This window comes from Mesoplodon mirus (genome assembly GCF_964341445.2).
Source record: "Mesoplodon mirus genome assembly, chromosome: 3".
In the NCBI taxonomy this organism is placed as follows: Eukaryota; Metazoa; Chordata; class Mammalia; order Artiodactyla; family Ziphiidae; genus Mesoplodon; species Mesoplodon mirus.
Window position 1 is genome coordinate 165,107,330 of NC_138978.1, and position 27,280 is coordinate 165,134,609.

Consider the following 27,280-nt stretch of genomic DNA (forward strand, 5'->3'; position numbering starts at 1 on the left):
AGGGACAAGGAAAAGCTCATTGTATTTTGGAACAAGAGGCATAAAATCGGAAGCAGGTAATGTTCTTCCTCCACTTGCACCCCCTCATCTCCTGTCAGCATATATCACTGCAGATGGAGGGACCACTGCCTGAAAGAGGCCCTCTGGTCTCTGATTCCCAGTCGGTAAGAAAGCCCTACCTCAGCTGACCTCCATTAGTACATGCTCCCATTGGAGAGTGGCTTATTCACCTGAAGGCAGTCATGGTAGTAGTGTAATGGGGAAAAACAAACAATGAAAATATTGGAAGTGGTTTGCTGAAACAAGATCTAGTCACAACTGCAACTCAGTGGATGAGTCACCTCATGGCCTCTGTTGCCCATTTTGAAAGTCAGGAGGTTGGTTTAGAACAACAGTTCTCAAACTTTTTGGTCTCAGGACCCGATCACACTCTTAAAAATGATTGAGTCCCTGTATTTAGGTGGCTTATATCTAATGATAATTACCCCTTTAGAAATTAAAACTGAGAAAATTTAAATTTATTTATCTATTATTTCATTTAAAGATAACAGAAATAGGGGCTTTCCTGGTGGTGCAGTGGTTGAGAGTCCGCCTGCTGATGCAGCGGACACGGGTTCATGGCCCGGTCCAGGAGGATCCCACATGCCACGGAGGGGCTGGGCCCGTGAGCCATGGCTGCTGGGCCTGCGAGTCCGGAGCCTGTGCTCCGCAACGGGAGAGTCCACAAGAGTGAGAGGCCCGTGTAACGCAAAAAAAAAAAAAAAAAAAGATAACAGAAATAAATCCATTATATATAATATAAATAACATATTTGTATGACAGTCACTGTATGTTCTGAAACAAAACAGATTTAGTAAGAAGAATGGCATTGCTTTGCCTTTTGGCAAATCTCTCGAGTTTCTGGCTTAGCAGAAGAGAGCTGCATTCTCATATTTTCTTCTGAGTTCAATCTGTTGTGATAATTGTGGATATTCTTCTTTGGTACCACACGAAACTCAACAAATGTACTTTCTTAAAGGTTAATTACAGTGTGGAATCTGAAACCATATCAATAAGCTTTTCATACTCAGTTACATTAAAATCCAGTGTTCTATATTGTACTTTGAATGGATCTTTTTACTCTTTATGATTTTGTAACATCATGTATTGGTCATCCATCTGGAAAATATGGGACCACTGAGTTATTCAGATCTTCCACATTTTGACACTTTTTATTATATAATACCAAAACATCGTATTTGTTAATATCACCACAAATCTCAAGAAAAAAGTCTTTAAATATTGGAAAGCTGTCAAGCTCATGATGACAAATACAAGTTTTCCAAAATTTCGATTTTCATTTGAAAGCTTAAATTTTATCATTGGTAACAAATACTGTCAGTTACTTTCCTCGAAGAGGCAGGCTTGCTTCATTCCTTTTTTTTTTTTTTTTTTTTTTGAGAAAATGTCTGCCAAACACTAAAATCTGAATAACCATGGATTGTTGGTTGTTCTTTCAAGAAAAATTCAGTCCCATGAAAACAGTGGCTAGTTCAACTCACAACTCAATCACAAATGTATTTTTCTCTGAGACCATCATTCTTCTGTAACCTCAAACGTGCTTTATATGTACTTTTCATCTCATCTTACAGAATATTAAAAAAGACATGTACTCATGGGTCAAGATCCAATAAAATTAATAAATTTTACTGCTTCAAGGACATTCATGAAGTTAAGCATGCATGTATGTGTATGTATGTTTAGGTATGTAATGATGAATACATGACTACTAGTGTCATTTGGTGAGACTGCCCTTATTTAAGTTAAGATGCCAGCAGTTTCATTCACCATTGCTTTTGCACCTTTATTGCAAATGTCAGCATGGACATCCTGAAAGGAATTAAGAGGATTTACATTTTGAGAAGCTCTATTCTAGAAGATGGCAAAGTTCCTTTCTAGTTCCATCTGGAATTTTAATCTTCATGCTTTACTCCTCACTGAAATATTTGTATTTTAAAAGATGAAATTTAAATGATCATATCCACTAGTAAAAAAGGGGTTTTCCATTGCCTCCCAAATTATACTAGTAAGGATCAGCTCCACTGCCTTAGAAAACCACAAAATGTAGTCTTCTCAACTCTCTCACCCATCCCAACTCTGCTCTTCATGACAGGGCTAAACCTTGGTCTAAACTTCCCCCCAAATCCATGAAGTACAAATGACAAGTCCACAGAAAAAAATAAAATAATTCAAAATAAATAAATAAAAATCCATGCCCATTTGAGGCTACAGAGCTCCCCTATCATTCTAGAAACTAAGACAGAGCAGGGGCATGTGCCAAACATTACCAGGGAAACAAAGGAAAAGGGATAACTAATAATTCAGGGTTCTGACAAAGCCTTTTAAAATTCCCACTGTGTGGCTTTATTTATCTAAGCAGGTAAGTTCATAATAATGCATTATCTTTTATTTCCTTTGTGGAGGAAATGCTAAACTTTAAAGTACAGGGTATTTGTCAAAATATTTTCTATCCCAAATCCCACTGCAGCATAAAGAACAGTTGCTTGAACTCACTTCTTATTGGCTGGATGGCCAATCAAAGACAGAGAGCAGTTTATTAAACAAACAAAAACCCACAAGATCCAACCATGTTCTGCATGCAAGACTCACTTCAGCTTTAGGAACACATACACTGAAAGTAAAGGGATGGAAAAAGATATCCCATGCAAATGGAAACCAAAAGAAAGCTGGGGTAGCTTATTTCAGACAAAATAGATGTAAAGCCAAAGGTCATTATATAATGATAAAGGGATCAATTCATCAAGAAAATATAACATTTATAAATATTTATGCACCCAACATAGGAGCACTGAAATATGTAAAGCAAATATTAACAGATCTGAAGGGAGAAATAGACAGTGATACAATAATAGAAGGCAACTTCAATACCCCACTTTCAACAATGGATAGATCATCCAGACAGAAATCAGCAAAGAAACACTGGACTTAAACTATATGTTAGACCAGATGGGCTATATGTTAGACCAGATGGACATAATAGATATTTATAGAACATCCCATCCAGCAGCAGAATACACTTCTCAAAGGCACATGGAACATTCTCCAGGATAGATCATATGTTATACCACAAAACAAATCTTAATAAATTTAAGAAGGGGCTTCCCTGGTGGCGCAGTGGTTGAGAGTCTGCCTGCCAATGCAGGGGACACGGGTTCAAGCCCTGGTCTGGGAAGACCCCACATGCCACGGAGCAACTAAGCCCATGAGCCACAACTACTGAGCCTGCGCATCTGGAGCCTGTGCTCCGCAACGGGAGAGGCCACGACAGTGAGAGGCCTGCGCACCGCGATGAAGAGTGGCCCCCACTCACCGCAACTGGAGAAAGCCGTTGCACAGAAACGAAGACCCAACACAGCCAAAAATAAAAAATATAAAATAAATAAATAAATTTATTTTAAAAATAAATAAATAAATAAATAAATAAATAAATAAATTTAAGAAGACTAAAATCATATCACACATCTTTTCTGACCACAATGGTATGAAACTAGAAATCAATTACAAGAAGAAAACAAGAAAATTCACAAATACATGGAGGTTAAACAACATGCTCCTGAACAACGAATGGGTCAAAGGAGATATCTAAAAATATTTAGAGAAAAATGAAAATGGAAACACAAATACAAAACCCTGTGGGGTGTAGTAAAAGCAGTTCTAAGGAGGAAGATTATAGCTATAAATGCCTACATTAAGAAAAAATAAAGATCTTAAATAAACAACTTAACTTTACACCTCAAGGAACTAGAAAAGAACAAACTACGCCCAAAGTTAGTAGAAGCAAGAAAATAACAAAGATCAGAGTGAAAATAAATGACACAGACACTAAAAAGACAATAGAAAAGACCAATGGAACTAAAGGCTGTTTTTTGGAAGGTTTAAAAAAAATAGGCAAATTGTTAGTTAGACTAACCAAGAAAAAAAGGAAAGAAGACTCAAATAAAATTAGAAATGAAAGAAGAGACATTACAACTGATGTCACACAAAGGATCATAAGAGACTACTATGAACAATTATACACAAAATTGGACAACCTAGAGAGAATGGATACATTTCTAGAAACATATATATATATATATATATATATATATAAAACCTACCAAGACTGAATCATGAAGAAATAGAAAATCTTAACAGTCTAATTACTAGTAAAGAGATTGAATTAATCATCAAAAACCTCCCAACAAACAAAAGTCCAGGATCAGATGGCTTCAATGACAAATTCTACCAAACATTTAAAGAAGAATTAATACCAGTCTTTCTCAAACTTCCAAAAAATGGAAGAGGAAGGAAACTTCCATACTCATTTTATGAAGACACTCATACCCTTATACCAAAACCAGAGAAGGACATTATAAGAAAATAAGATTACAGGCCAATATCCCTGATAAACATAGATGCAAAAATCCTCAAAAAATATTAGCAAACTGAATTCAACAGTACAATAAAAGGATTATACACCTTGATCAAGTGGGATTTACTCCAGGGATGCAAGGATGGCTCAACATCAAATCAATCAATGTGATACACCACATTAACAAAACAAAGGATAAAAATCATATGATCATCTCAATAGATGTAGGAAAAGCATTTGACAAAATTCAATATCCATTTATGATAAAAACTCTCAAGAAAGTGGGTATACAGTGAACATACCTCAACATAATAAAGGCCATAAATGACAAGTCCACAGATAATATCATACTTAATGGTGAAAAGCTGAAAGCTTTTTCTCTAAGATCAGGAATAAGACAACATTGCCCATTAGCACCACTTTTATCCAATATAGTACTGGAAATACTAGCCAGAGCAAATTAGGCAAGAAATAAAAATCATCCAAATAGGAAAGGAATAAGTAAAATTGTCCCTATTTGCAGATGGCATAATATTATATATAGAAAATCCTAAAGACTCCACCAAAAACTGTTAGAACTAATAAACAAATTCAGTAAAGATGAAGGATACAAAATAAATATACAAAAATCTGTCGCATTTCTATAAACTAATAGTGAAATATCAGAAAGAGAAATTAAGGAAACAATCCCATTTACAACTGCATCAAAAAGAATAAAATACCTAGGAATAAATTTAACCAAGGAGATGAAAGACTTGTACACTGAAAACTGTAAGTCACTGATGAAAGAAATTAAAAAGACACAAATAAATGGAAAAATATTCCATGCTCATGGACTGGAAAAATTAGTATTGTTAAAATGTCCATATGACCCAAAGCAACCTACAGATTTATTGCAATCCCTATAAAGATTCCAATGGCATTTCTTACAAAATAGAAAAAACAATCCTAAAATTAGTATGGAACCATAAAATACTATAAATATCCACAGCAATCCTGAGAAAGAAGAACAAAACTGGAAGTATCATACTTCTTGCTTCAAATTATACTACAAAGCTATAGTAATCCAAACAGTATAATAGTGACATAAACCAGACACACTGGTCAAAGGAACAAAAGAGCCCAGAAATAAACCCACACATATATGGTCAATTATTTTATGACAAAGGAGCCAAGAATATTCAATGGGGAATGGATAGTCTCCTTTGACATAATTGGAATGATAATGGGAACACTGGATAACCCACATGCTAAAGAATTTAACAGGACACCTATCTTACATCATACAAAAAATCAACTCAAAATGGATTAAAGACTTGAACTTAAGACCTGATACTATAAATCTCCTAGAAGAAAACACAGGCAGTAAGCTCCTTGACATGAATCTTGGTGAAGGTGTTTGTTTCTGGCACCAAACCCACTCTCCCTGCTTTGTTGTAGGCCACAACTAGACTTCATTAAGTAACAAAGAATTTCTATTGTATCACTTAGTTTGTTAGGGGGTGAAAAAGGCAGGTATTCCATTTTCCACAGTTTCTTACAATGGTGATAGCTCCTCACTGAAAGGAAAGGCCACTTTACCAAAGAGGTGAATCCCACTTTAATTAAATCTAATAAATAAAAATTGGTTCTCACATTGCTTGCTCAGTGCACTTCATTCAGGACTGCTGAACAGTATCTCCTATGAGAAGCTTTCTCCCTGACCATCCCATCCAAAAGAGCTCACCTACCTCGGCTTCCCCATGCCCCGCTTTACATATCTTTTTTAGCACTTATACTACGTGACATATATATTTTTTAAATTCTCTTTCTCTCCCATTAGAACATAAACACTGTGAGGTCAGAATTGATTCTTTCTGTCTTATTCAACAGCAACAGAACAATGCTAGATGTTGTAAAACAGAACAATAGTAGATATTCAATAGATTTTTGTTGAATGATTGAGTCTCTCATTTATTTTATTTGTTTAAAATAAACAACCATTATTTCATGTCACAGCTCTCCTAATCATTTAGTTGTTTGCAAATTATTGAAACTAGATTAAAAAAAGTTAGTGATGAGAATACATAGAAGCAGCAACCAATTAGTGATTGATGTGAAATAAAAGCGTTCTAAGTGTGTATACATATCATTGAGAAAATTAGATTTGATTTATAAAAATGTAACTTATGGGCATATTTTGTGCATTTTTTATATATAAATCAAGGCACTGAAGGTATTTTCTTATGCTTTGGTAAACTGAGTCTGAATCTTCTTCCATTGTCTTCAGTGGACATGGACAACTTCCAATGACAGTCCATAGTCCACATGCTGAAGTCCCGCAAGTATGGAGCGCCCATTCAGACTCTGCTGTGCTTTACACCCGATGTTAAACATCAACAGCTCCAATCCCCTATACTAGGTCTAATAACAATTTCTGTCGCACTCATAGTGTTAAAGAGCCCCAAAGAGGCAACAATCTTGGAGTTCTGTACTTTTCCTTAGTCTTCATCTTCCTTTGTCCAACATCAGACTTGACATATTTTACTGTATCACATATTTTATCCAAACCAAACAAAAGTTTTGAGTGTATCTTACTCAAGTGAATGAATATACTGAAGCTCAGAAAGCTAAGTATTTTGCCTGATGTCACAACATTACCAAGAGGGAAATTTGGGCTATTAGAATTAGAAGAAACATTTGAATACTATTTGCCAACCTCTTTCATGTTACCATGTACATTGAAAATTCTCTGTATGTGATGCATTGGGATCAATGAATGAGGCTTCTCAGGCCTGAGGAGACAAGCACAGGGAGTCCTGCTACCCCAGACCCTGCCCAATCGCCCCAAGGGCTGAGGGAATCAATATACGGACACCCCTATAATCCATCTGTAGCACCACCACATGCCAGCATGCAGACCAGGTGAGAACATCTGTTCCATTCCTCTTACATTATAAGAAAACGATGAAACAAAGAGGGAAGTGGTTTGCCTAAAACACTATAACCATTTGGCACTAGAACCAGAACAAGATTTAGTGTCCTAACCCTATCCCAGTGCTATTAACAACTATGATGATGGTGACAATAGTAACAATGAGACCCAGAGAAGTTAAGAAAATAACTTGCAAAAAGTCACACAGTAAGTGGCCGAGCTATGACCAAAACGCAGGTCAATACCATATTGCTGTTTCTATAACACTATTTTCCTTTGTGTATATTCGATTAAGTGTATTTTATTTCATTCTAATGCTTTTTAAAAGTTTACTATCTTTTAAAAAAGATATTTTCATTACCCAGAACACTTAATTCCTTTAATTATCTACACAAAACAGGAATGTACTGTATATCCAAAATGTAGTACAACATATACACCAAAGCAAAACCTTTTTCGGATGAAGGTAGTTTCAATATACCCATTTGCAGGAGGAGAAATTTAGACCTAGAAAAAAAAATCAACTCCATACACAGGGTACCATGCAAGGAATCAGAGATAAAAGGCCTGATTCCAGCTCCTATGGCTGCTCTGAAAATCATAACACAGAATAACAAATGACTTAGAAAATGAATGATACTGTCTTAGGAAGGTTTTTATGAGCCAGTAATAAAAAGTAATGGTTAACATTTAATGAATTCTTAGCATGTGCCAGGCATTCCAAGTATCTTGCAAGTATTAACCAATATACTATTCAAAACACCCCTATAAGAGGTAAAATATAATTATCCTCATTTTACAGACAAGGAAATCGAGGCACAGATAATTTGCCCAGTAGGTAACACCTGGTAGGTTGCAGAGTCAGGACTGAAACACAGGCTGTCTGGTTCCAGGATCCACAGTATTTACCAACTGTGTTATACCACCTCCCCCGTGAAAGTCAAAGGGGCAATCACGAGTTTGTGAGTGGAAGAGAGAGAGAGAGAGAGTGTGTGTGTGTGTGTGTAAGTGAGGGGGTAGGAGAATTTCAGTGGAGAAATACACCCTCCCAAAACAAATAAACAAAACTTGCTTCCATAAACCCGTGGGGTGTCGACTCAGAATTAGGCATAAGGCCTCAGCTGGCTGCAGGAAGGTTCAGGCTCTGAGGGCACCCAGTGGTTTTCTCTTCTACTTCACTCCGTTTCCTGCCTGCCCTTTGGGGCCCTTCACTGAATCAAAATAATGGAGGAAACATCTGTGAATGGAGTTTGAGCCAGAGTGGCAAAAAAAAAAAAATGTGCTTAGAGAACTTATTAACCTGGTTCTTTCCAGCAACTGAAAACCTCAGAAGGCAATACTGGAAGGCAGCCTGAGCTATACAAATAATAAACGTTCATTTCCGATTTTTCATTTAGTAGTTTTTTTTTCATAATAAAATAATCGAGGCTCTTTTTTCCCCTAGGAAAAGGATGTTTTCTATATAACAATTATATTAACACATGCTACTTCAATTAAGCCATCATCTTTGTTTCAATTAAGACATCAAGTAAATTTCCATTTCAATTTAGCCATTTCTCCTAAAATCTTCTCCCACTGTGTTTGTTTCACAGTCGACAGTAAGAGAAAGCAAACATTTTAAGCACTAGGGAAGGCCATATGGAAAGGGCCCTTAAAGCAACAGAGGTCACTACGTAAAGAGCTCACAGGTTAAACCAAGGGTGACCAGAGCTCTCCAGTGTGGACTCTGCCTGCCGTTAACTGAAGCACTTCAAAACGTTGCTTCAGTTAAGGGCTACAATTAACAGAAGTTTAGGCCACTTTCTATTGCATTTTATTAGCCTAGAGTGAATCGCAAATATTTTTGCCAAAGGATTAACATACCCATAAAATTATTAATAATCAAAACAAAGTTTAGGAAAGGTACAATCCAGATAGGAGGGTAAAATCCAGTGTGTTATTAGGAGCGAGCGTACACACCGACACAGAAAATATTGTATACATAACAAAAAATTTCTGTCTGTATTCTGAAGTGATCGTAGTTATCTCGGTCCCAGACTGCTAAACACTAACAGTCCAGTTGCCAATACAGGATGCTTCTGGTTGCACATGCATTTAGGGATTTTCCGGAATCCAAAGGGGCCTGTGACAGGAAGGCGGAAACAAGCCCCATGCCAAGCCTCAGGCAATGTGCGCTTCAGCAGGGCTTGGGGACCAGGCCAGCTCAGGATCTGAAGCAAAAGGGTCTCCGGTTAGAATACTAAATGGCTACAAGGTGTTCCCAATTTGAAAGATGTAAATGAAAAGGAATGCCTCCAGGTAGCAGCTATTGACTCTAAGGTCACCAAACCCCCTGCAGCATTGTGTTCCTCCACCATACACGAGGTCAACAAAAACTGCCACTGAGAGTCCCCCTGGCAGAGTCCTGTGCTCTCAGCCATGAAAGACAGAAAGAGCACAGCCGGGGGCTTCCATCCAGGTGCGCTTTCCAGCAGCCACATGCTGAAGAACCACTTTTTGGGCTTGTAAACTGAGAACATTGATCCAGCCCCCCTGAAGAGTCATAACCCATGAAGCTTCCCTCCCTATGAAACCTTAAGGAGGAGAGTATTTTTTAAAATCCATAGTTTAATCAGAAATAGAGTTACAGATGTAGAAAACAAACTTACAGTTACCAAGGGGTAGTGGGGAGAGGGATAAACTGGAAGACTGGGATTGACATATACACACTACTATATATAAAATAGATAACTAATAAGGACCTACTGTATAGCACAGGGAACTCTCTACTCAGTACTCTGTAATGGCCTATATGGGAAAAGAATCTAAAAAAGAGTGAATATATGTACAACTGATTCACTTTGCTGTACACCTGAAACTAACACAACATTATGAATCAACTATACTCCATTAAAAAATTTTAAAAATTAAAAAAATAAAAATCCATAGTTTAAAAGCAAAAACAAAACGATACCTCAATGTGGCTGAAACCTAGTAGTAATGAGCACTGCAACCTACAGTATGGGTAGTTGCACTGAGACCTTGTGCTTACAGCCAGATTATTTTTACCAACTTACCAATAGACAAGTCTTTCCCTCTCTGTGTGGGAAGCACATTTAGGCCCATTTCCGAGACCATCAATATGGTTGCCATTTGGAAAAATCACATTTCCTGTATTCTGAGTATGCAGCTTGACCCACCGCGCTCTGCTGTGGCACCCCTGCAGGTTTGCACCATCCTGTTCCAGTGTCGGGCCCCTGAGTGCTCAGAGCCCATTTGTGCCCCTTGAGTTAGAATCCAGCCAGGTTTACCAGGGAAGGATTCAATGCTGTCTCCAGCAGAGAAAACCAGTCATCACCTGCTCACTCAGGCAGCCATTCTAGAAGAGGTTCTGGTACTACCTGAGAGGCTGGGGAGAAGTCTTAAGGCCACCACTGAGCCCAGGATGCCCAGCTCCAGGCCCTACTTTAAACACAATGGCAGAAGGAGTAGACTGTTGTGGTCGGGAATGTCGCCCTTCTCTAGTCTTCTGTTGTATTTCCAACAACCTGTCTTTTGGAGGTACCCTCCCTCCAACCTTTAGTGTTGAAAGGGACTGAGCTACCATCCTCTAAAAGGTTGTTTTGATATGAACCATACTTGTAAGAAAAAAAAATATGACTGATTTTCCTTGAAAAATGAAGGGAGACACAGGACAGGTCATTAAATAAAATATTTAAGAACTTTGGAGGCAAAAAGATGGATTGGCCTTAGGCCAAGGACAAAAATAGGTTTCTTGTCATTTTTACTGTGACTTGACTTTGTCTATGTAAACTGTCAACCAATGACCGTTGGCAAATTTCTCCCATACCAACCAGTACTAGATAAATACAAATGTCTTTGTTCTCAGAGCCCACCTTTCTCCTGGAGAGTTGTTTTTTCCCAACTAGCTTCACTCACCAATTTGATGCAGGAGTCTCAATAAACACTGAGACTTGGACTGCTGATTTCCCTAAAGAGTTCTAGGAAAGGCACCTTCTCTTTCTTCATCTTTCTAACAATATACCTTGCATCCAGGGCTAATGCTCTCTTCATAGAACTCCATCCACCAAGCTAAGACAGTACCATGTTTTCTTTTTCATAGGGCTCATATTTGCCTTAGATAATTCACATGAAGGAAAATAGCCAAAGCCAACATATACATTGAGGGATGCCAGTTGTTTACCTCAGTGACACAGCTAAGATGGTTTCATGTTCTTGAGCTGGAAATTTTAGAGCTGAGGGATATATCATGCTTTGGCTCCTGTACAGAAGGCAGTATTTCTAGATACAGCACATCATCAGGAGATTTCCATCTCAGCCAGAGATTACTATAATGTACTTGTCTATTAGAGTCTTTACTGCTATAATGAATAAGACATGATTAATCTGAGCTGTAAAAAGAAGTTATAATAAAACCATAATCTCTTATATTGGTGTAAAGCGTTCCTTTAGTTTTTTAAAAAATAATTGCACACAATTTTCACACAAGCTCAACAATTTTATCAATGCAAGGACCTCAAGAAAGAGGAAGTGGAGTTATTTCTACTCAACTATGAACCTTCCAGAAGTTAACAAATGAAGAGACGGAGAAACTGAAAAAAGGGACCAAGTCTCAGTTGATCAGTGGTAGAGTTTGATGAGAACCCACACCACGCCACAGATGATTTTCTGTCTTTGTCTATGACCTGTGCTCAAGTTCAAAGACCACTGTACACCTTTGTCATACTTCCCTGGAAATTCTTTTGCCTCTTTTACCACTGTGGCTGGGAGAAATCCCCAGGCAGAAAGGCTCTGATCCAGGATCATTTGGGTAAAAATATCTCGGCCCCTGCAACTCCAGGAGGCACAAGAGGAGAAAGAAGGCCAGCCCTCCCCCCATGCCCCAGTGCCCCGGTCCACCCACTGGAAGAATTCAAGAAGGCTGGCATGGAGGTAATTTAGCAGCCTGCTGTGTTCTCAAACAACGGCCCGTAAACAATGATTGGCCAATTTCATTCTAATCTTCCCAATTTTGCTCTAATTAAAATCAAGCTGTAGCTTTCAAACAGTTTAATTAAGGATGATTGGGAGAAATGGGGAGGGGAGACTCAAGCTTAAAGGAGGAGGAAGAGATCATTCTTTGGCGAATCTCATACTGCCCGACAGGCTCAGGGGCTTGGAGAGGGTGTTGAGAGTGGTGTGTTTGTAAATCAACAGGATGTACAGCAGACACATTGAAATGAAGGGCCAGTGAATCTGTGAGGTCAGAAGGAACTGAAAAGGGAGCTGAGACCTGCGTTTTCTGAGGCACAGAAACCCCAGGTCTGCCCTGACCTCCCAACCTGCTGCCCACAGCTCATCTTTTTTTTTTTTTTTTGTGGTACGCGGGCCTCTCACTGTTGCGGCCTCTCCCCTTGCGGAGCACAGGCTCCGGACGCGCAGGCTCAGCGGCCATGGCTCACGGGCCCAGCCGCTCCGCGGCATGTGGGATCCTCCCGGACCGGGGCACGAACCTGTGTCCCCTGCATCGGCAGGCGGACTCTCAACCACTGCGCCACCAGGGAAGCCCCCAGCTCATCTTCTTAACTGTGGAGAAAATTGCTTTGTTCACTAGTCTTCACCTCCCGTTGTGCTTGTCTTTGCCTAGCAAGCTGACAGCCCATGCCAGGCTTTTCCCCAGCCAACATCCATGGGCTTCCCATTATCTACTCAACCCCAGGAGAATTCCCCCTGACTGGCAGTTCCTCCCATTATTCTACAAGTTTATTCCTCTTGCAATGAGATAGCCCTTCTGGTATTTGGGTGTATTTACTTTTTATATGGGCTACTCTTCTTTAGATTAACTATTTTTAGTTCCTTCAATATAGTTCCCAGATCTCTAGGCCCTTATGCTTTAACTTTCTCTGCTTGCAATCTAGTTTGTCAATGTATTTCTTTTTGAAGATGACAACCAAAATTAAACACAATCCAGTAGATGTGTTCTGAGCCACCAAGAGTACACTAGGATACAATATCTGAACACATCAGTATCATCATAATTATCATCATAGTGTCAATTTACTGAGTCCTTATGTTGCCAGTCATGGGACTGGATGCTTTACATATTTTTCAGTCATCACCACAATCTTGCAAATGTCAGTGGGGTAGAATCCTCATTCTTGCCTGTATTAGAATGCCCTTTGACATGTAACTTTGCAGTATCACTCACTCATATGAATGGAGCTTATTTCCCTCCCCCATTGATACTGGGCTTAGCTATGTGACATTGCTTTGGACAAAGGAACATGGACAGAAGTGACACGTGCCAATTCTGGGCCCCAAAGTGCATGTCTCCACTCTCTCTCTTGCATCCCTGCCCTCACCACAAGAACTGTTCCTTCCATGAAGCTGTAAGATGCTGCCCTTTCAGCCTGAGACCCATAATAAGCATCACTGGAGTAAAGACCTAATGGCCCCTGTGCAGACCCACAACCTGAAGCTAACTCAACCAACCTACAGATGCTGAGTGAGAAAAATGATCATTGTTTTAAACTACTGAGTTTGGGGGATACTTTTATATCCATAATTGTGGCAATAATTAACTGATACACTGATACACTCCACAAGCTTAAGTCTCATTTTATGGCTGAGCAAGCTCAGACTGAGAAAATTTAAGTATCTTAGTCAAGGACATATAACCAACCAAAAGTGAAGATAGTCTGTGATCTTTCTACTATACCTATTTCCTTTATTAATACACCTGAATATTGCATTCCTTTTTTGAGAGAAAAATATTCTTGGCTGACAGTAATCTCAAGGTGAACCAGACCCCCCACCCCCCACATCCTTCCAACCCCAGATATTTTTTTTCCACAGCTAATCCAGGACTCCTATACCCTACATTTGTGAAGTCGACATTTTGGACTTAAATTTAAGGCTTTGCATTTCCCCTTTTTCTTGCATTTCCTCACTTGTGGCAGAGACTGGAAAATTGTTCTCTAAGCGATTTCATTTTCCTCCTGGGCTCACAGATGGATAGTTTTCCCCAGCTTCCTCTGCATTTAAGTGTAGCCACGTGACTGAGTTTTGGCCGGTTTAATGTGAACCCAGGCCTAGCCCATAAGACTTCCCATAAAATCTTTCATGCTCTCTTTCCTTGTTTACCAGGACCCAGAGGGGAACTCTGAGGACCTAGGTGGTGACACAGTGACTGGATAGATAGAAGGGGTCTTGTTTCTGAATGACTTCATGAGGCAATCTCCTTTTAACCCTACCACAAATTGCACTGGACATGAGCAAAAAAATAAACTTGTATTAAGTCACTGAGATTTGGGAACAGTTTGTTCCAGCAGTTAGCCTACTCTAACTAATTCCACCTTGATCATGTCAATCTCATATTGCAGCCTGGCAAATAATCTTCACTCTTGACATTACTGCCTATCTGGATAAAGGCCCCTTTCAATTATCTGATTTTATTGCCTATGTGGTCAAACATCCATGCTCCCGTATCTCCCCAGTTCAGTTACATTCCCATATGGGGTCTCTCTTCCTTGCTTTGTGAGTCTAGATGGAAATGGTGTTGGTCTTGAGGCCTTGACTTTAACGTTATGGGATTACGGTGTATGAGCTGTGTTCTACAGGAAAAGCACCTGTCACAGTTAGGGATTTATCTGGGACTATCTATAACTATAAAATCAATGAATAGATTAACTCCGGCTACAGTTAGGGAGAACAATATGTAGATTTTAAGTGATAAATTTGATTAATGCATGAAGATTGCAGTAGAAAGAGTTTGATAAAGTAAGGCCTCCCCTTCTTTGTTCCATCTTCCTCAATTAAATCTCTCTTCATTTTCTCTTCCTTCCTCAAGATTTTCTACTCTGTTGTTTTCCATATTTATTCTCAGGAGACCTCTCACAAGTAAGCACCTATCTTGAAATAAACCAAATTTATTTTTTAGTTATCACCAAATAAGCCTATAAAAAAATTCCTATTATTCTACCCATTTGACTGATGAGAAATAACTTGTACAAGATCACACAGCTGGAAGTAGCAGAACTTCCACTTAAACCCACAGAGGGGACTTCCCTGGTGGTGCAGTGGTTAAGAATCCACCTGCCAATGCAAGGGGCACAGGTTCGAGCCCTGGTCCAGGAAGATCCCACATGCCACAGAGCAACTAAGCCCATGAGCCACAACTACTGAGCCTGCGCTCTAGAGCCCGCGAGCCACAACTACTGAGCCCACGTGCCACAACTACTGAAGCCTGTGCACCTAGAGCCCGTGCTCCGCAACAAGAGAAGCCACCACAATGAGAAGCCTACGCTCCACAACGAAGAGTAGCCCCCACTTGCTTCAACTAGAGAAAGCCCGGGCGCAGCAACAAAGACCCAACGCAGCCATAAATAAATAAATAAACAAATTTTTAAAAAAAAATAAATAAGCCAACAGAGTATGATTGTAGAGGCTGGAACCTCACCCACTTGCTTTCTGCTTCATCTAATTCAGTCCCAGAACACCCTACTCTTAAAGAGTGACTTCATTCTTTTATTATACCTTTACATGTGGCAGACATTTTTGCCTGGAAGAGCTCAGAGCCAAGTGAAGAGCAAATAGAGATAGGCAAATAAATAATTAACTGAATGCACAAAATAAGTTCTAAAGCAGAAATATGAACAGACTGATGGGGAACCAGAAGTAGGAATAACGAACTTGCTTGCGGGAGCCAAAAAAGAAGCTATAGAGAGGTGATATTTAAATGGGTTTGAAAGGTGAGTCAGAGCTCAGATGGTAGAGAAAATAGAAAGAGCTTTGCAGGAAAACGGAATGGGACATGGAAAGACAAGTGGGATCTAAGGAAGGCTCTGTGTCTAGGAAAATCTGGAAATGTTCACTGAGACTGGAACATAAGATAAGCAGGAAGAAATGATGGGGCATCATCAGTGGCACAAGGTCAGTATTCATGGAATATTTGTTGAAAGAGTAAATGGATGGATTTAGAAGAGACTCTCATGCTAAGAAAACACATTTGGATTTTATCCTTTGGGCACAGAGGGACCAACAGAGGATTTTAGGCAGGTTGAATTGGAGAAGAGAGAAAAGGCCAAGTGGTAAACGATGAAGCCAAGAAAGAGAGAAGAGGCTGGCTTTGAAAGGCAGTTCTGAGATGGAAGCCACATAAGTCAAATGGAAGATGGGGAAAAAGCACGAGTTACAGTGGTGGCCGGTCATGGTAGGAAGCACAGGAAAGAATATAGAAGACATAATAAGTGTAGTAGAAAAGAGGATGGGTGCAGTTCTGGCTATGATTTTACCACAAACTAAGTCTAGGTGAACAAAATCAAATCATGTGGGAGGTGCAATTCTTTGAGAAGCTGAGAAAAAAGTTAGGATTTTTTTTCTACATTTCACTTGAATGAAAAACCTATATTCTCTCACGATAAACCCAGAACATATTTCTCACTTTTCTTGTAAAATTGATGCTTCAGGTCCCAAGCAGAGTCACCACATATTCTGAGGTGAGCCCGTGACTTTGAAAATTACCATCACTAATTTTCAAGAACTGCACAGAATGGAAGAAGTTAAAGAAATCTGTGGAGAGGAAAATGCCTGGTCTGAGAAACTCCAGGATGGTGAACTGATACTGATCTGTGACAAAATTCTTGAGGATTTTGAAAGGAGAGGAAGCAAGCAAGCAAGCTCTCCAGGAGCCAGAATTGGTTCAGGAAGAAAAGCTTATGTCAACATCAATTTCTCATTTATTATCCCTTTCTTTGTTTACCAGGACCCAGGAGAACTCTGAGGCTCTGGGTGATGACAGAGTGACTGGATAGGAGTCTTGGTTCTGAATGATTTCATGAAGATCAAAGAGGGAAAAGAGAGAGCTGGGAAAAAAGAAACAAGGACAGTTTGAGAGAGAGACTGTGAGAGGGGAAAGAGAGAGAAAAGAACATCTGGAGGGAAGTCACAGTGTGCTACTGTGTCTAAGAATAACTGTCTTCAAATATCTGGAGACCTTTTGCAAAGAAGAGGAATTTACACTTATTCTAGAGAAATAGGAGAAAGCAGAGTCAGGACCAATAAGTGGAATTATGGAAGGAAATACTGAGATTCAATTTCATAAAGATCTGCGGAGTGTTTTGGGCTGCTGAATGGAAGCTGGCTTCAGAGAACACACAGAACTGGACCTGCCCAAGCCAAGGCACCTTCTTGGGGATTTGTAGAGTGGTTGTCTGCCATGGGTAGAAAATAAATGATTTTAAAGTTTCCTTCTGGAACCCTTCTATGCTGTTGGTGGGAATGTAAATTGGTGCAGCCACTATGGAAAACAGTATGGAGGTTCCTTAAAAAACTAAAAACAGAACTACCATATGACCCAGCAATCCCACTACTGGGCATATATCCAGAGAAAACTCTAATTCCAAAAGATACATGCACCCCAATGTTCATAGCAGCACTATTTACAATAGCCAAGACATGGAAGCAACCTAAGTGTCCATCAACTGATGAATGGATAAAAAAGATGTGGTGTGTGTATATACTCAGCCATAAAAAAGAATGAAATAATGCCATTTGCAGCAACCTGGATGCACCCAGAGATTATCATACTAAGTGAAGTAAGTCAGACAGAGACAGACAAATATCATATGATATCATTTCTATGTAGAATCTAAAAAATGATACAAATGAACTCATATACAAAACAGAAACAGACTCGCAGAAATAGAAAACATATGTTTACCAAAGGGGAAAGGTGGACGGCAGGTATAAATTAGGAGTTTGGGCTTAACATATATACACTACTATATATAAAATACATAAACAACAAGGAGTTACTATGTAGCACAGGGAACAATATTAAATATCTTGTAATAAGCCATATGTAAAAGAATCTGAAAAAAAATATATATATATATATATTGAGCTATAATATAATGAACGATACTTCAATAAAAAATAAAAATAGGGGTTTCCCTGGTGGCGCAGTGGTTGGGAGTCCGCCTGCCAATGCAGGGGACACGGGTTTGAGCCCTGGTCCGGGAAGATCCCACATGCTGTGGAACAACTAAGCCCGTGTGCCACAACTACTGAGCCTGTACTCTAGAGCCCGTGAGCCACAACTACTGAAGCCCATGTGCCTAGAGCCCGTGCTCCACAACAAGAGAAGCCACCACAATGAGAAGCCTGCGCTCCACAACGAAGAGTAGCCCCCACTCGCTGCAACTAGAGAAAAGCCCGCATGCAGCAACAAAGACCCAACGCAGCCAAAAATAAATAAATAAAATAAATTTATAAAAAAATAAAAAAATAAAGTTTCCTTCTAATTCACAGATCCGAGCACCTTGGTTCTGTTCTGCCATCCCATGTCCCCAGGCTTCCCTGCATCCTCAGACACTGTTTCTGCAGCTCTGGCCTCTTATTCCAGGCCAACCACTAAATCTGGTGTTCTCTGATTTAGTCTCCTGGCCTACAGGCACCAGAATGGACATTGCCCTACTTAGTGGTAACAGAAGGTAAAAGAATGTATTATCAGCCTCGAGAGCCACATTTCTTCTATCAAGTCCCACTTGAGCATAATTTCCAGATGGCCGAGGCTGGCATTCAAGGACTTGCTTAGCCTCCCTTCGTTTCCACGTGGTCTTTGTCAGACTCACACTTTAGAACATAAACAGAACGCAGCTAAGCAAAGCCTGGCTCACTGCACTGAAGCTTACCTCTGTTACTAGTACTCCAACTATGTGACCCCTGTCGAGGGATCATTAGGTGTGTACATGCCTCTGTGGATCCAGGGGAACTCGCTCCCCAAAGAGTCTTCCTTCCTCTTCCTCCTCCATCACTAGCATGTCCCCAGATGAGGCACAGACTCTCCCGGCACACAAGGAAAATGAGAATTCTCCCAGGCACCAAGGCTAGTAATGAAGGGCCTGGGGCAGCGCTCGGTCTGGCTACCTCGTTTTTCTCCGACCAGGGCCTCCTGCCTGGCCAGTGAGACTTCTTGTTCATTCTGACTCATTCTGACATCCAGAGCTTGCTTGTTCTTTGCAGGGAGAGGGAGAAAGAGGCACATTTCTGGGCTCAGGGGAGAGCCTGGTGTGGTGGCAGAACCAGGGAGCATTAAACAGGTGCAGAGGGGAAAACACAGCAGGCAGAGGGAGCTGTGCCAGATCCCTGCATCTTCTCTAAGCCATGGCCCGAGTACAGCAGCCCTAATCTGCCCACCCTATACCTACAAATCCTAAAGCTGACTTGGGAGTCCCAGCCTCTAGGTCTCTTTCACTGCTTCATCTGATTCCGTGATGTGCTGTGGATGCAAAGGGTAAGTAGGAGTGACCCAGAGCACGTACCAATCTTGTCATTATATGAAACTCCAAATTTGCAAAGTAGCCCAATAAGCAGAGGTTATTTGCATCACCAAAGGTTTCTTCTTGTCGTATTAAAATATTTCTTGAAATATAAGATAATTCCAAGTGGATGTCTGTGTTTTATAAATCAGTAGCTACCTGATCCTCAAGTCAGGGGCTAGAGACTGACGTAGCACTGAATTTTTATACGCCATTGCCAGGCAAAAAATAAGATACTGAATTTTGGAAATGCCATCAAGTGTCCCTCGAGCAGAGGCTTTGATTTACAGAAATTCGATTTACACTGCACCCTTACAGAAATACATTGGCAGTGCAAAGCCAACACACACAACATTCTCTGCGGGTGACCTGCTTCAGGAAGGTTCATCTGTAGCTTCTTCCCACAAAGGGTTCCCCAGAGCCCAAGTGCAGATGGACAACTCTGGTGGAAACAGAGAACTACAAGGTCTTTGAGTGGGATGAGGCACCTTCTAGCCCCGAGACCCATCTTCTCCATCCCAAAGGTCTGCTAGAATGCCAGAAGGAAGAGTAGGAGTGGCAGAGAGCACCGGTGGTTACAAGTAGAGGCACCATTTCTCTTGGAGCATTAAGAATCCCAGGCTCAGATTATGTATTTGATTCAATAATAATCATCTAACGGTCAGATCCGCTATTGTATGGGTTGAGTGCTGGCTCTTCCTCTTACCAGTTGTGCGACACCCTCTAAAACTCAGTGTCTTCATCTGTACAACATGTACACAAAGAGCATCTCCCTTGTACATTTCTCATAATTTTAGCATATAACATTATTATGCACTTAGTAAGATGTTGGGTATATTGTGAATACTCCATATATATAGTCACTATTATTTATTATTGTTATTAATATGTCACAACATAGAGGAATGCTTTGCTTTCTTCTAAGTTATGCATTTGCCCTCCCCAAACAGTCTGTTTTCTTTGCCCCCTTACTCCTTTCATCCCATAAAGAAACTGGGGAAATTGGTGACAGCCTGCTGCCCTGTGGTCCACACTTCAATACTGTGTAGTCAATGCCTTGAGATCCCTGCTCACAAAAAGCTTTTGTCTCTTGGACATCCACGCCCTCCAGTCAACAGGCCCTCTGAAGGTTTCCTCCTGCTCAGTTCGTGGAGCTCCATTTGAGGCCACCTGCCCAGCCCATCCACAGTATCCAGTGATGCCTTTTTCAGTTGTTTCATGTAGGATTGGGCAAATCAGTCTGAAAGACCAGAAGGCTCCAGTTGTCTTTAATTTGAGTCAGGGATAGATTGTGGGGATAGAAATCTTTGTCTCAGACTCAGGTCCAAATCTTCATCTCCAGCCCAGCTCTATGGTCATAAATCTGTTCCACTTGATTTGAGCAGCTTTGCGAGCACACTCACCTGTTTCTAATCCTGGAGGAGAAGATGGATGATTGGCATGGGAACAAAACACACCGAGCGCTTTGGTCTGCTGCACAGACCGCAGCCCACTTCCAACCACTTGCTCCTGGGGGTCTGTCTTCCTTGAGGGCGGAGCTCCCTGAGGCCTGGGCCGTGTCTCATTCACAGCTGTGTCCCCAGCACTTGGGGAGTGGCCAGCACACAGAGATAATAAACGTATGCTGACTGAATAAATGTCCCACCACATGCCACTCACTGTCCTAAGCAATGTGGACTGAAATAATTTTCTTGTGGGAGATGTGGAAAGCCCTGAGGTGGGATAAATGTGGCAGAGCTGAATAGAGAAAAAAAAATGAGAATCCTTGACCCAGAGGAAGCTGTTCTCTTGAGGAGAAAAAAAATGAAAAGACCACGCGGCTAGCCAGTGTCCCTTTCTGCCTGCATGTCGTGACGGTTTCTAGATGAAGCCTACCTCACTCCTTTCTACATATACATGTCTCTAAGTAGCAATTCATTCATGAATAAAATTAATTATTTCTCAAAGCAAAAATTAATCCTCTTTTTCTCTGCCTGACTGACTCAAGATCTCTCTACTAAATCTCATCTGAAAACAAAACTGAACTAGCTTTCTCCCCTTGGCCTTCCTGGATTTTCCCTGCTTTTCTTGCATGCTTTTATTTTTACATTTTCTCTTCACAGACCATCTTTGCAATCCTATTTCAAGCCAGGTGGATGACATGGAAATAGTCCTAGAACACACAGGAAAATCTGGGGCAAGAGTCATTTTGTCCTGGGGGAACGTGGGACTGACATCCTGAGAATTCATTCTGATATGGCATCCATGGACCAAATCTATCCATCAATCACTGAGAATGGGCTAAATATCTTCTTCTCCCAGAGCCTGAGATGCTACATTTCAATGTGTTTTTTCCGTTTATGTGTGCAGTCACTCAAACTGGACAGCTGAACTCCTGGAAATCAGTAGAACCCTGTTTTCTCTATCTTTTGTAGCCTTCAACAGTGCCCAGAATAATGCTTTGCACAAAGTAGATGCTCCATAAATACTTGCAAAAGGACCAAGAAAGCAAACACATGGTGTGGGAAGCTTACTCTAAATTCAATTTTTTAAGCCTAAGTGATGCTGGATTTTCAGTTGAACTAGTGGCTTTGTAAGACCTCAAAGAACTGCTTACCATTTTCTCACCAGGTGCATATTCACACTCCATTTTTCCAAGGTAGAAATGCAAGGAATTGCCTTTGGTCCTACCTTCTCCAGATATGCAATTACTTTTACTTCATTTTACTCACTGCCAGTACAGGAAAATGACATGCCCTCCAGGTGAGAGGCTTTTAAAATTGCACCTTGGAAGAAATCGGTGTCTAGGAGACCCTTTTGGCATTTTGGAGTGACAAGAGATGGCAGAAACACCACAGTGGGGCACAGCAGGGGGAGGAGGGACATTCACATGCTTCTTGGCATTTACACTGGATGCATGGGACTGGCTGCTCAGTTTCTAAAGCACACCTGGCACTCCCACAACTTTGGTTATACTGCTCCTGTGTCCACAGCACCATTCCCCAAGCTCTCCACTTGGAGATCTCCCACTCAGCCATCAGAGTCTGGCCAATGCATCCCCTTTTATTCTGGCTTTCCCTGACCTTTCTGTACAGAGTGACCTCGCACTTTCTCCAAATGTACTCGTCTGTGAGTTCCACCAGGTCAGGAACTGTGTCCTCCCCATTCATGGTTTGTTAGCAGAATCTTGTAGAAGCATGGGCACAGAGTCGGCCTTCAATACAATGGATTGAATGAGTACTGCTCTTCTTAAGCTCTTGAATTGTCATTGTATGTTTACGTGCTCTTTCTCCTTCCTCGAAGTGGGCAGCACACTTCCTCATTCGCATAGGTCAGCGGCACTGGTGCGGATGTGTCCACGTTAAGATGCAGACAGGATGCTGCACAAGGATGAGGATCTGCAAGGCCCAATTCAAGGGCCCAGACACCCTTTTGCGGCTCATCATCCAGACACTTCTGGAATAAAATTCCTTGGGTGAAGGCCTTCTGCTGGGTCTACAGCCTAGATTAGATAGTTTACGTCAGATATTCGGCTATACATTTAGCCAGCACTGAACTCGAGGAAAGCAAACTCTAGACGTTTTGTGCTGTCCCTCTCCCACCTCCTTACCTCTGTGGACTGAGAAATAGTACCTGTGACCCGACTACAGGCTCATCACTCCGCATTGCCTCTGATTTCGCTCTGATTTGTTTTGCTCTAGTTTGTGTACTGTTCCTTTCTCGCCTTCTATTCCAACAAACTCCCTTGTCAAAACATAAACCCAGTGAGAAGGGCAGAGATTACCCAGTTTGCTTGGGTGATGGTCGTTTCTCCGGCCGAGCTCACCTCCTCCCCTGCCTGTCCCATCCACCTGAGAACCACGGCTTCCCTTGTGGTGCCCTGCAGCTGTGTGATAACACAACCCTTCTGTACCTCCGTAGCTATGAGGAACACCTAGGAAATCACTGGGATTTACCCAGACAGACTGAGGTTGCCTTTGGTTGCCATTTATTTATGTGGATTGTGATCTCTTAATTGGAGACAGTGCCTCTCCCAGGGTTCACTGTTTATTCAAATCAGTATTTGTTAGTCCCTGAGACATGGTCCAGATGATAAATCAGCTCTGGAGTTCCTTCTGTGATTGCTTCCACAGCTGCTCTCTGCTTCCTCACCTCTCCATCTCCCAGGAGGCACCCATATAGGCTGGTTCTAGGCCCTCCAGCCTTTTCTGCTTTTAAACTTGTCTCCCAGCTGCTGGATCTTATGAGTTCATGTGCCTTGGCACTAATAATTCCTAAATTTAACCTCCCATGACGACTGTTCTGTTTCATTTGTAACATCTCCTGTAAATATTCTCACGACCTCAAGTGCATCATGGGGGATGCTGCCTTACCATTAAGCTTTCTCTCCTTCTCCACCCTGGTTATTCCTGCTCTCCTTCCACCTCCCAAGCACTTAGTATAATCAAGCTTTAATGTCATACTGTTCATGTGGGGCTCCTGTTAAAATGCCGATTCTGATTTTGTAGGTCAGGGTGAGACTTGAGGTTCTGTCATTTCTTACAAGCTCTCAGGTAATGCCAATGCTGCTGCTGGTCCACAGACCACACTTGGAGCAGTATGGATAAATTATTCGGTTTTGCCCTTTTCTCACTTCTTTCACATGTAAGCTATTGCCAAACCTTATTTTTCATCCTGATGAATCATAAACAGATTATCTTTACTTAGGGTAATTGCTCTGGTGCCTGCAGAAAGGTTCTTTTGCCTTAACTGCCCTCATTTCAGCACGTCATCTGATTCTACCCCAGCCTGCCCTAATGTATGTTTCCAGAGGCACCTGCTAAAACACATTCCTGCTTCAACATTGCCTACCTTTGGGTACCACTCCAACCTCGGTTTTAAGCTATGTTCTACTTTGGTTCTCAAAATTTGCAAACTTTGCCCAGAATATGATCAGAAAATCATGATCAGAATATGATCACATATAATATGAAGATAGCTACTTATTTTTTGGTTTTCTTTTTTTCTTCCTAAAAGACTTCTAACATATCCCTAGACCCTTCTTTTCTAAAAGAGAGGCAGATAATAGAAATGGAGGTATTAGTGACTAAGGCCAATAATTTGGAATTATTCCTGGCCTTGCTTTTCTCCCAACCACCATATTATACTCATTGTTCTATATGATCTCTAACTTTATCTCTTAATTTTAATTTATTCTTTCCGAGTTTTAAGTGTTTCATCATAGTGGCTTGGATTTTTTCCAATCCCACGATTATCTCTCTATTAAAGCTTTAATACAAAAAGAAATTAAAAAAAAAACAGACTGCTCATTACTTTGATTTGTAGCAAAGAGAGAATGGAACATTACTGCTAGAGTGTTTTGAGAAACCATATTTACATTTGCATCAGCTCAATTTAGGTGCCTGATTAGGTTGCGTGTTATGATGAAGATGCACTTACCACTCAAAGGGAAGTGGCATGGTCTAGCGTAATGAGCAGGAGACTTCAAGTCAGGAGCTCTGAGTGCTATTTCTGGCTGTGACTGGCTACCTCTCTGACCTTGAACAAGTCCATCTCACCGCCTTGAACCCTAAGAACCCCCATCTGCCTCACAGGGCTGCTGTGAGAGGTTGATCACTTAAGGGTTTACTGTACTGGGGGCTATAGAGTGGGGCAAAGGCAGGTAGTTGGGGGTCACAAATGGAATCTGGGACAGGATCTCTGCTCTTTCAGCTCTTACCACTAGCCTATTAAGAGACAGTGTCTGAGAAGTGGACTGATTGCTCAGATCTTGGTCTGATAGGGCTTAAGAAGATGCTGAGAGGTCGGCTAATGGAATTTAAAAGCTTGCCAGAAATTGGGTGAGATGGCCAAGGCCATCCTGTTATTTAGGAAGTTTTAACAAGAATGTATATTGTCTCTCTTCTCGTAATGGTGCCATCCTGAGATTGTTCAAGTTACCCCTGGAACCAGGGAGCTGGCAGTGACCAGTGCCCAGCTTCTGTAGGACATCTTAAGGAAGGTCTGCTCAGTTGGCAACCCCTGACTTTATAGGAGAAAGATCATTCCCTGTGGTGATTCTAAAACATGCTGGAAATGATCCAGCTCTTTCTGGTAGTCCATAAGACCAGTAAGAGTGAGCCCCAGAAAACATGCATTCATTCTCCAGTTGAGTTCCTCTCCCAGCAGAGACAGAGATTGAGGAATTAAGGTTAATATGCTTTAAAAAAGAAAGCAAGAGAGCAATTTTTTTTCTCCTTCTAATGTAAGCTGTCAAATGCTAAGCCATTATCAGATGTTATCATGAAGATAGTACCCATGGCTGTCATCTCATTATAATTTTTGCATTGGTTAATATTTGTTGAGGATACTCTAATACTAGGTAATATTTATTAAGCACCGTTCTAAGTGTTTTACATCAATTAACTCATTTAATTTCACGTCAATCCATTAGGTGGGCACTATAATTGTCCTAATTTTACAAATAAGGAAATTAGGGAACAAAGAAATTTAATAATTAACCCAACATTATACAGCTAGTAAGCTGCAGCCCCAGGATTAGAGTCCAGGTCATCTGGCTCCAGAAACCTTCACTCTGGAGCATCTATGCCTACGAGAATACAAACTTACGGAGAGAGCAACAATCTCTGGGGACCCGTGGTTAGAGAGGCCAGAGCTATTCTAGACCAACCAGTCATCTACTCTAACAGACAGCACATTCTGATTTCCAAATAAGAATAGGTGGGGTTCAGAGCTTAATGTTAGAACCTGGTTGTGTAATTGCTATAATATGTCCACACACAAGATAGAAGAGAAGAAGGATCTCTGTTCTGCTGTGTAAGAGAGCTTCATGTAATTCTGCACTGAATATTCTAGCCCCGTTGGAAAGTCTTATTCTTCCCCCACCACAGCTCACCTCCCTTCTTACATGGAAAGCACATATGGATACCATATGATCTCCATGTGCCAAAAGCTTTCTTAAAGAATTGAATAAAAGACTAATCCTGTTCGAGACCCCATAGTTCACCACAGAGCATTTCTGATATTCTCTGTAAGCTCTTTCTCCCTCTGCCCTTCTGGAAAAATTGCCCTTCTAGTCATTAGGGATGACTAGACCAGTTTTCTGTGACCTGCTCTAGTCACAGTAAGCAAGGTCTTGAAGTTGCTAGAAGGAATTACCACTAGAGACGAAAGGGAAAGGGATAAGAGTGAGTTCCTTTGGGGATAATATAGAGCCCTACAACAAGTATCCATGGATCCACCATGTTGCTTAATAACTAAAGGCAGGGCTCCCAGAATGCTCCTGGAGCAGCCGTGTGTGACCATTCTCCCCTTGCCCCGCCATGGGGTCGCAAATCGCAATGCTGTATTCCTGTCAGAATGACTGGTTACTGTTTCCCCAAGTACAGGTTCATGTGCAATAACTGACCCCAGAGAAACAGAATGGCACAGTGTAAGAGCCCGTCACATTAAATGATCAAAACAGCATTACAGACTGATAGAACGGTTGATGGTGCAGAAGTGATTCCAGACATTCCCCGTGGCCGGCTCTGAGCTGCTGCTAAGGCATTCAGTGGTCACCAGCCTTGGGGCTGGGGCCTGATGACAAGAAAAATCTGTGGGGCTTCCCTGGTGGCGCAGTGGTTGAGAGTCCGCCTGCCAATGCAGGGGACACGGGTTCGTGCCCCGGTCCGGGAA

The 27,280-nt window shown here is 41.1% G+C and overlaps 1 protein-coding gene across 1 annotated transcript in view; it reads right to left on the reverse strand.

Moving 5' to 3' along the window:
* BRINP2 (BMP/retinoic acid inducible neural specific 2) overlaps positions 1 to 27,280 on the reverse strand; it is a gene marked incomplete at both ends in the record, with an annotated part of 51,666 nt that overhangs the window by 21,889 nt on the left and 2,497 nt on the right. The gene's annotated exons all lie outside the window — the stretch shown is intronic.